A 9,958-nucleotide genomic window follows, 5' to 3' on the forward strand; every position below is an offset into this window, starting at 1 on the left:
GATGGCGAACACTCAGGCAGCATCCTCTGCCTCTTACTCTCCCAAGAGAAGAGCGATTATCAACGGCAAATGGCAGCTGCAGAAGCAACACCAAGAGCAGGTTTCACACTCAGGAGAGAATGCTGTGCCTCCTCCTCGCGGTTTCCGGTGCTCTACACGTTCAGAGAAACTTTTCTAGTAACAAACTACAGACATGATTCCTCAAAGTAGAGTTTTTCATCCGCTTTTATCATTTAATCCTCACCAACCGCACAAAGCGGGTGTACCATTAACCCTAGTTTACAGTTGATAACTGAGGCTCAGAGAAGTTGAGTCACTTGTCCAGGGACACACAGCTTGGAGGTTATGGAGCCGAGACATGAGGCAAGGCTGGTTCTCTTCTGATTATAGATTATACTGCAGTGGGAAGGAGAGAGGGACAACGAGGCAGCTGGACCCTGCTGAGTCCTGGGTGGGAAAGCCTGTCCTCCCAGCCAGAAGGCTATGAATAAATAAATGTCTGATTATCCCCAGGGGGAACTCCACCCTTGGAGCAGGTGCCTTTAAAAACTAGAATGATTCTTGTCTGTGAGCAGAGGTTGGCCTGGGCAGACACCCAGATGCGGGGACTGGACACAATGACCTCTAGTGGAGACCTCCTAGGAATTAGAGGCAGAATAGGAGAACATTTAAGGGCTCAGGGCACTGGAGCCAGGCTGTGAGTTCGAATCCCAGCTCTGACTTTTCCTGGCAGTGGGTCCACGGACAGTTACTTCTACTTTCTGTGCCTCAGTTTTCCAATCTGTAAAACTGAACCCACCTTTTAGGAGTGTGGAGACCATTCAGCGAAGTATATGCAAGGCCTTAGAACAGCATCTGACTCAGTGAGGGCTGCCTGTTTCTATTCAGGAAGGTGCCATGGCCAGGGCACCTCAAGGTGGGCACTTTGGGGACCCTGTAGCAGGCAGTCAGCTGTTGGCCTTGCTTTCCAAGGAGTGGTTGGGCTTTGATTACAGCATAAGGGACTACAGTTAGACCCTGAGACCTAAGGGGGCCACATTCTCTGGGATCTGTAAGGTCGAGGCCAAACCATGCCTTCTCATCAGAAGAGATTGTGGCTTCTCTGATGCCTGGGCAGGGGTTGCTTGGCCCTGGGCATGGTGCCTGGAGAGAGGATAGAAAGGGAAGGATGCCCTGGGAGGTGCTATCCAGAGTCTGCCCTCCCCCAACTGCCCCTGAAAGCCAGAGGGACCAAACTGTATGTGGAGGGCGAAGGCAAGGTGGCCGAGCACAGCGCCCAGAGCACAAATAGTACTGCCCTTGGCGTCATAAGGGGGCCTGGTGGGTTTGAGTTCCAGTTCCACCAACTCGGTGTGTCACCCAGGATGAGTTGCTACCCCTCTCTGAGCTCATTCCAAAAGTCTTTTAGGATCCAAAGTGTTCAAAGGAGACCATCACAGGAACCTCTGTGATTCCATAGGTCTTAAGCAAAAGGTTGGCTTGGAATCTAGAAGTCCCGCTCCCAGACTCCAGCCCCTTCTGTCTCCCTTCATCCCCATATCACCTCCAGCTCTTCTAATCATCCTTTTGGTTCCTCTCACCAAACTACAAGTGCCACATGCACCGCAGACAGAGGGTGAGACAGTCCGACAGAAAATGTCACAGATTTCTGGGGACGCATAGGGAGCCCCGACAAAGCCTCCCGCTCCCTCACTGCCCGGCTGTGGTTCCAGAGGAGCACTCAGCTGGGCAGAGCATCTTGGGGTCCCCTCGGCCCGGGAGGTGGATGGCACTGCTGGGGCCATCTCTGGCACAAGGTGACTTGCCTACCCAGTTCCCGCTGCTGAGAAGGGCTGGTCAGGCAGGCCCTCAGGTGCTAGCCCGCCCTTCCCGGGCACAGATTTTCCTGGCATCTGCTGGGCAGGAAGGGCACTGGCTGGGGGTTGGGCAGGGGGGCAGGGAAAGATTGGGGCGAAGGTGTCTCCTGGAGGGCTTGTCCCCAGTCCCTAAACCCACTCCTTTTCTGGACACTGTGGGCTGAGGGTCCAGGAAGCCATGGGCCCTCGGGAACCAAGGGAGGGTTGACGGGGCGAGGTTGAGACGAGCCCAGTCCCCTGCCCCATCCTGTCCCCCACCCCAGCAGGCCAGTACAGCCCAGGCTGAGGTGTTTGCTTTTCCTGTCTCCACACTGACTCCATTCAGAGAGGCCTTTTTCCACCCCGGGCCAGTGGCCAGGGAGCCGGGGCACCAGGGAGAGAGATCACCACCCCACCCTCCCGCCTTTGCAACCCCTTCTGCCATCTTCACTTCAGGAACCTCAGCCTCAAGAGCTTCCTGGTCTGGGGGGGACTACGGCAGGGGGGCCCACCCTGGAGAAGAGGAAAAGAGGGAAACCAAATGGAAACGAGGGTGGTGGGGGAAGAGGGGTGCGAAGTGAGGTCAGGAAAGACGAGGAAGAGGGACAGGGCTGTAGGAGGGCCAGTGGGGAGAGCAGGGCTCCTAATGCAGGGAGCCCAGGCAGAGGTGGGCGGGACGGGGGGCACAGAGCCCGAGCCACGGGGCAGGGGGCTGGCACGGGAGGCAGGGAGCACCTTTACAGGCTGCCCCAGGGCCGCCCGCCTGGGCTCTGTGCCGTCGAGGCTGGGAGCTCCTGACTGGCCCCTGAAGAGCAGCCTCCTCCTGTCTCTGGGACCTGGGCCCAGGCGGGGCTGTGACCTGGTCTGGGGCCTGGGGAAGGAGGAGGGTGAAAAGTTTCCCCAAGTCAGAAGGCCACGGGGGAGGCATCTCAGGGGGTCCTGCTCTTTGCTCTCTCTGACTGTCATGTTGGTACATAAAGGGGGTAGAAAGGTCAGATGTGGTCTTTCAGGCCCGTGGGAAAAACTCTGCCCATTTCCCTAATCCATATTTATTGGTGTGAGACAGTGGGGTGAGAGGAAGCCCCCTGCCCCCACCCGTCGCCCCAGCCAGGCCAGGTTAGCACTAAGAACAGGCTCCATGTCACCCAAATCCTACTCTTTGTCTCCAGATTGGCTCCAGAGTTCTCCCCCTTTCCTCCTCCCCTTTGCTCCCCCCACCCCCCTTTGGGGTTGCCAAGCAACTGTGGAAGGGTAGCTGAGATATTTTCTTTATTACAAGCAAAGGCAAGACAGCATCATGGCTCCAGGAGGGGAGCAGGGTAGGGGCTGGGGGAGAGGGCGTCTTGTGCTCTGGGGGAATCTCGCTACCTCAGTCTGCTCATGGGCATGGGCAGTGGGGAGACAGGGCCTCAGAGCCCAAGAGAAGGGGGAAGATGGGGAAGATGGAAGGGAGTGGTGGTGGTGGGCTGGGTGGGTGCACAAATGTTGACCCAGTCTACATCATGCTAGAAGAAGCAGCAGTGCTCAGAGACCCAGGCCAGAGCCCCTCACCTGTCACCCACCAGCTGTGCATCCTAGGCCAAGTCACTTCCCTTTTCTGGGCCTAAGGCTCCCCTTCGATAAAATGAGGATAGTAACATGTATTATCTTAGTTAGTGCTTACATTAACCCCATGAGACGTTTATTTTCCCCATTTTACGGGTTTAGGAACCTGAGGCTCAGAGATGCGACGTGATGTGCCTCGCAGGTAAGCGGCAGAGGTGAGATTCTTGAGCCCTGACCATTTTCTTAATACCAGCTTTACTGAGATGTAATCCACATACCATACAATTCGCCCATTTAAAATGTACAATCTAATGGTTTTTAGTGTATCCAGAGTTGCACAACCATTGCCACAATCAACTTTCGAACCTTTACATCACCCCCAAAAGAAACCCCATACCCATTAGTTTTCACTCCCTGTTCCCCCCAAACGTCTCCTCCCTTCATCCCTAAGCTATGATTTTTTGCTTTCTGTTTCTATAGATTTACCTATTCTGAATATTTCTATAACTGGAATCAGACAATATGTCTGAGTCCCAGCTCTTAACTTCCAATGGCTCCAACATCACCGGGTGCTGGGAAAATAGACGTGTCAGATGGTGGCTTGGGTACGAACATGGCCTTTGCTGATAGACAGACTTGGATGTAAAACCTGGGCTCTCCTGGAGCCCGCGCGTTGCAACTACTGAGCCCACGTGCTGCAACTACTGAAGTCCGCATGCCCAGAGCCCGTGCTCTGCAACAAGAGAAGCCACCGCAATGAGAAGCCCACACACTGCAACGAAGAGTAGCCCCCGCTCGCCACAACTAGAGAAAGCCCGCGTGCAGCAACAAAGACCTAACACAGCCAAAAATTTAAAAAAAGTATAAATAACCTGGGCTCTGCACCTGGGGGCAGTCACTTCCTCTCTCTGGGCCTCGGGTTCTTGGTCTGTACAATGGGAACAGTAACAGCGTTCCTCACAAAGCTGTCATAATCCATGAGAAGTGCTTAGCCCAGTGCCCAGGACTTAATATATGGTCGTTTTGAACTGGATTACAATGACCCATGCATCCGCCCATCTATCTATCCCTTTACCCAGGCATTTAATAAAAGTTAGCACCTTCTAAGGGTCTGGCATTCTTCTAGGTGCTGGGGATGTAGCAATGAATAGGACATGATCCCTGTCCACGGAGGGCTTACATTCTAGTGGAGAGACAAATTTGACAGTGGGTAAATATCAGGCTTTCAGAGAGGGATACGTGTAATAAAGACAATGGCACAGCATGATGGGATGAAGCATCCCAGGTTGGGGAGGAAGGCTTCCCTGCCCTTCCTTCACTCATCTCATGGAGAGGAACATCTTTTGTAAACGGAAATATACTATGCAGGGTGTAGAGGTTCTTAGGATCCCCTCTGAGTGGGGTCAGTGGCCTGGCTTTGTCATCTTCTGAGATTGGGGATGTATCAGGTTGTCAATTCATTTCCAAGGCAGGTTGCTCAGCTCGTCACCATGTAAGAGCACTGGCTGCTCTTACAGAACTCTGCACGGATGGGGCAGTGGGAGCCATGAGCAGGCAAGGGCCTGGCCTGGGGAGACACATTGAGTCATAGCAGGGCTCTTTCCTCTCTCCCGGGCCACAGTGAAACCGGATGAAAGGGAGCGTTTGGGGACAGGACTCCAGGGTTGGATATATCTGGATCAGAGATGCAGCCTGACCGACCTGTTGCCACAGCTGTTTCCTGTGCACCTGCCTGCCAAGCTTTGGTCATGAGCCTGCCTCTGAAGCACAGGATCGAGGCTGCGGCATGAAGGAAGCCCCCTTTAGTGAGCACCTCACAGCGATGCGTCCAGCTCCATACCTAGAACCTCATCTGAGTGGCTACATTAGGCACCCACAGTCAATTCTTTATTCATTTTCTCTTCTATTCAGCTGTCCCAATGTCTGCTTTTTCATCCATCTGTCTATCCATCCACCCATTCATTGAATTATGACTCCTATACAGCATTCATTCATTCATTCAACAGACAATTACTGAGCATATCCTTTGTGCCGGGCAGTGTTTGGACTAGTTCCTGGTCAGATGCCAGTCCTGGTAGGAACGGCATGCCTAACTGGCGGTGTGGGAGACTTTGCCACCTTCTTCCTGAGAGCTGGTCTTTCTTAACAAGGGAGAAGGGAGAGAGCAGAGGCTAGGAAGAGTTGAGTGCATGCCTGAGCCTGAACGTGTATATATGTGTCTGTATACGTTGGAAGATAATGATAAAACCTGACTGCAAGCAAATGCAAGGCATGTTTGGACCTTCCCAACACCATGAGCATCTAATAACCATCTCTAGGGACACAGGACCGGCATGATGGCCCCATTTCACAGAGGCAATAACTAAGGTTCAGTCTACTGGAATTCACATGCCTGGAAGCCCGAGGCAATGCTGCCTCTCCCAGCTGTTTTCCCACATCCTCCCCGTTGGAATGAATCACTCAGTCTTCTATAATCCCAGAGAATTTTGCTAATGCTTCAGTTAAAGGGTTTTCCCCTGGCTCCGCTCCTTTCACTGGGGCTGGCTCCTTTTGCTGTGTGTCTGTCTGTCCACTGGTCCACTGGATGGATACTTCTGGACAGGCAGCATCAGACTCTGTTCATCTTTCTTTCCCCCACCCCCCAGGCTCCAGCGTACACACAGTACACCACAGGTGCTCACTAAATGTTACTCATTAGTAACAAGACTGTCAAAAACACAGCTGGGGACTCTGCTCTGCATCACCTAAGTCCAGGTCCCCCCACCAGCTCTCACCTGCAAACCAGCAGTAGCCTAACTGGTCTCCGTCGCTGACCAGCTTGCCCCTATCCCGCCCCCCTGCCTCCCATTTGCTACACTCCAGGGCCAGCACACCTTTAAACATGTAAATCTGAACTTGTCAAACCTCTCAGGATCCCCACTGCGTTTAGGGTAAAATCACAAACCCTTCCAGTGTCCTACAGGGCCCGCTGGGGTCAACCCCAGCTCCAACTCCACTTCCCCTTCGTGCTCCAGCCACGCCAAATCTCCTTCCTTCCCAAAACTCACCAAGTCGTTTTTTGCGTGTTAGCTTTGGAGGTGCCTTTCCCTCCTCCTGGAACAGTGCCCGCCTCGGCGCTCCGCCCGCCTTCACCTTGCTGGCAGCTCCTCGGGGCGGCTCTCCTTCCCTGGTGCTCTGTTGTGCATCTCCTTTGGGGACATCTGCCCATGCCGAGTCCCCGACTAGCACACAGTAGGCATGCTATCTGTTCAGTGACTAGCAGGAGGACCCTTCTAGGCGCCTCAGTTTCCCTGAGGATGAGGGTGAGGGGAACTGACCCTTTTCTGCCGGGGGCTGATGGCTTTAAGTAGCTCTCACATACACGGAGAAGCCTTCCTCCCGACCCACTCGTGCAGAGACCACTCTCGTCCTCTCTGTCAAGGCTGTGTTTCTGCCAGGCTGGGGTGGGGCTGGAACTGGATTATAATTTATAAACAGACACGGGGTGCCTCCTGGGTTTCACCGTTTGGAGTGCGCATTTACGCCAGTCCCCCTCCATATCTGCCACGTAAAGGCTGGGAATCTGTAGTGTGCGGCGGGTTCCAACTCTGGCTCCATCACCTTCCAGCTGGGGACTAGGGACTTAACTGCCACCAATCTCGGTTTCTTCATCTGTAAAATGGGGCTGATAACAGTGCCTACTTCCCAGGGTTGTTGTGAGGAGTCAAAAGGCTCCTACCTTTAAGACGCTTAGTGCTTGGTACTTACAGTACTTGTCACAGTTATTGTTGTTATTATTTTTATCAGATGGAGCATTCACAGGAGTTAGGACCTGGTTAGCCGGGGTTCCCTCTCTATAAAACCTTGACTTCAAGTATTACTCCCCAGAAGCCTTATTTTTTCAACTTCTGTAAGAAACTCCAAGAAGTTCACGCGGCTCGTTTTTAAGTCAGCAACGGCTTTTCAACGATGGGTTGGGGGGAGGGCACTGTACTAGGCTCTGGACGCACAAAGATCATCAGTAAGACCCACTTCCCGTCCCAGAGAGGAAAACAGATCAAGCAATAATCACAGTTCAGTGGGGCACGTGGCGGTGGCCCACAGACTGTGGGGAGAGGAGAGGATTTCAGGGCATGGGCAGGGATGCTTGGGGTGCCTGGGGAACCCTGGGGTAAATGGAGAGCAGAATGCATGGGAAGAACGGCCACAAAGTCCCCTCCAGGGTGTGAGATTCATTGGGAAAGATAGGCTGAGTGAGCTCTGCAGGTGAGGAATTGGGTCTGTATCTCCCAGTAGACTGAGAACCTTCTTTGTGCCAGACCCGGCTGGGGTGGGCTGGGGTGGGGTGGGGGCATATCAGACCTAGACAGAGCCCCTGCCCTCCTGGACCAGTGTGGCTGTCCAGTGGAAGAGACAATGACAAGAATTAACAGATTCCATGCTCCTCTCACACCCTCCTGCTCCCCCACCCCCATCCCCACAACCCTGCTAGAGCTGAGGCATCCAGGAGCCTGCAGGAGGTATCCTGAGAATAAGCCCTTGTCCTTGGCCGCAGAGAGGGCAGTCTCCAGATCCCTAGTGGGAGTGCAGTCTCTCGAGATGGCATCTTCAGCCTGGGGGTTGGGACTGCATCCCCTCCTCCCTTACCCTGCAGCACAGCCTTTTAAGGGGGTGACCCTCTGACCTCTAGACCGGTCCCCCTCACCCTCCAGCTAGAAGCCCCTGGGGCAGGAGCTTAAGGCAGGAAGGCTCCAGAGGCCTCAGGTTTAGATGCAGATGGAAGGCCAGAGTTGAGCCTTAAAAGATTCTGGAGTCCCCTGGGCTCTCCTGGGGAGCTCAACCAAGGCCAGGGGCCTAAGTTGGGTCCATGGGAGTGCAGGGCCGAGATGCGGGTGCCTGGCCCAAGAGGAGGGAGGGGGCGATGTGCAAAGGGTTCAGGCGAAGGAGCTGGCGGGACACTGGGAGTCTAGGATGCTGGGTGGGGGTGGGAGGGCGAGGGGTCCGGCCGGTGCAGGGGGGGCGGCCCCCGGGGAGGGGCACGCTATGTCTTTAAGAGCTGCCTGAGCGCAGGTTGCAGCTGCCTGGCCAGCCCGAGAGACAGCGGAGATTCATTACCCGCCGACACAATGACCATTGATGGCCCCGTGGCGTTATTCAAATCCAGTACCAATTGCAGCCGAGCCCCTTTCTCCGCGCCAGGCCCGTATTGTTGGAGCGGCCCACTAAAAGCCCGCCCCGGCCCCGAGCCGCCAGAGGCGCCCGCTCGGGCTCAGCCCTGCGCCTCGCCAGCTCGCCGGCTCCCAGCCCGGCTCCCCGGGCGCTGCAGGTGACCCGGCGGCGCATTCCAGCGCTCCCCGCCGTCCCAGCCACTGCCGCCACTGCTACCGCCGGCGCCCCGGCCGCGACTCAGCCACAGGGAAGCGGAGAGCGCCCGAGCCGGTGCGTGCGCGGGGCTGGGCGGGGGCGGGAGACCCACGAGTCCAGCAGCCCGGACCCCGGGTTCGGAAACGCGACCCGGCCTCGGGTCCCTGTTTTCCGGATTCCCGGCGAACCCGGGGAGCCCAGGCTGGGGGCGGGGAGAGGGGAGTCGGGGGTTCCCCGGGACTGACAGAGAGTCCCCCGACCTGGGGCGGCGTAGAGACCCAACGCGGGCTACTCTAGGGACCCCGGGCCGCGATCGAAGGAGACACGCGCCAGGAGCGACCGGGATCCCCACGCAGGGTCGGGATCCGCGTGCTTGCTCGTCCGCCTTACCGCGGGATGGGCCGCGACTGCCGAGCATCTGCGAGGTCCGCGAATCTCCGGAGATCTGGTCCGGCGCTTTTAAGGAGCGAGGCGGAACCCCGCAGGAGACCGGGGCCCTGAACTCAGGGGCTTCGCCACTGATTGTCCAAACGCAATTCTTGTACGAGTCTGCGGCCAACCGAGAATTGTGGCTGGACATCTGTGGCTGAGCTCCGGGCACGACAGGGGCGGGAGCCGCAGGGACCGAGCTCAACGCGGGCGAGACTCCTCGGGGTGGCGGCTGGCTGGACCCAGCGCGAGGATCGCGGCCCTGGCCAGGCGCGCGAAGGAGGGACACCGGTCCCTGTCACCAGCGCCGCCATCCTCCTCCCCTCGTCGTCATCCTCGTTCTCCTCCTCCTCTGCGGGTGACCAGTCCTGGCTGGCGGGGTCCTCCAAGCGATAGCGTCGTTTTTCCCTTTTTCAAATTTCGGCCGGGAACGAAGCTGGCACGCCGCGGCGCGGCCCAAATGTGGTCCGGGGAGCTCGCCCTCGGCCCGAGCCGCAGAAAGTCCGGGACGAAAGAAGATGCCGGCGGACTGCGCTTGCTAACTCGTTTTGAATTGATTCTAACCCATCCTCCCCCACCAGTATCCCCTAAGCAAGCCTAAACCGACCCCTAAATCCCAAATAAACCGACCCCTCCCGCCAGCCCCTCCAGACCGACCCATGGGCTGAGTCTCCTCCAGCCGCGGCTGGAGTGGGAGAAGCGTCGGGAATGATGCGCTCATTGCCCCAGCGGGGCAATCGCCTCGGCTTTGGAAATAGAACTTGGACAAACGAATTCTTTTCATTAAAGACAAATTTTTGGAGATA

At 56.2% G+C, this 9,958-nt stretch overlaps 1 long non-coding RNA gene and 1 other non-coding gene across 2 annotated transcripts; one reads left to right on the forward strand and one right to left on the reverse strand.

Annotated features, from left to right (window-relative positions):
- Positions 1-7: 7 nt before the first annotated feature.
- Positions 8-216, reverse strand: LOC137228506 (small nucleolar RNA U3). Its single transcript, XR_010945293.1, has one exon. It is a non-coding gene; the product is annotated as a small nucleolar RNA U3 (small nucleolar RNA).
- An 8,215-nt stretch (positions 217-8,431) lies between these two features.
- LOC137227406 (uncharacterized) lies at positions 8,432-9,954 on the forward strand. Its single transcript, XR_010944844.1, has 2 exons — positions 8,432-8,798; positions 9,021-9,954. It is a non-coding gene; the product is annotated as an uncharacterized lncRNA (long non-coding RNA).
- The last annotated feature ends 4 nt before the right edge of the window (positions 9,955-9,958 follow it).

Source organism: Pseudorca crassidens, chromosome 7 (genome assembly GCF_039906515.1).
Source record: "Pseudorca crassidens isolate mPseCra1 chromosome 7, mPseCra1.hap1, whole genome shotgun sequence".
NCBI classification, from domain to species: domain Eukaryota; kingdom Metazoa; phylum Chordata; class Mammalia; order Artiodactyla; family Delphinidae; genus Pseudorca; species Pseudorca crassidens.